This window comes from Plasmodium inui, assembly GCF_000524495.1.
Source record: "Plasmodium inui San Antonio 1 unplaced genomic scaffold supercont1.199, whole genome shotgun sequence".
NCBI lineage: Eukaryota > Apicomplexa > Aconoidasida > Haemosporida > Plasmodiidae > Plasmodium > Plasmodium inui.
This window is the reverse complement of record NW_008482033.1, coordinates 8479-9146: the sequence shown is the minus strand read 5'-3', so window position 1 is coordinate 9146 and position 668 is coordinate 8479.

The window sequence follows — 668 nt, the reverse complement described above, 5'->3', positions numbered from 1 at the left end:
GCGCCAACGATCGATAATATACACTTGATTCCTAATACGCTATTATTCCAAAATTTACGCGCACTATATTTAACAAAATATATAATTTCAATGGATGGAAATAAAACTTTTATTTAAGAACACAATTTTTAATTTACTCCCCAGTGCGTCAAAAAGAAAATGCGCGACGCGCAGAAGAAAATGTATAGGCAACGAATAATTTTTACTGAGAAGCGCTGTAGGAAAAGATGTTCGTGGTCTTGATTCTATTTATATGAAAACACTACTATAAAATCGTTTCCAAGTACGATTTTTCCGGGTGAGACATGATTCTTATTCTTTTGAAACAATTACAACCACACTCAGTTCATTTCTTGCATTCATATTATTCATACATAGCAGAGCATCTTCACAGTATACCCCGCTATTTCCTGTAATTACACACGCAAATGAATAAAATATCTAATTCATTTAAATTTTTATGATAATAATTACTAATTATTCAGTTCACAAATGTACGGCCGGTAATTCACTCTCATTTCTGATGAAATAATCATATTTACGAGAAAGAAAAAAAATAATTAAGTTTCACTACATACAATAAAGTAATCAGTCCATTCTCATCATTCGTAAGAATTATTTATATAGCCCTTTATAAAACCATCGCACACAGGTTAAGTGCACAAAAT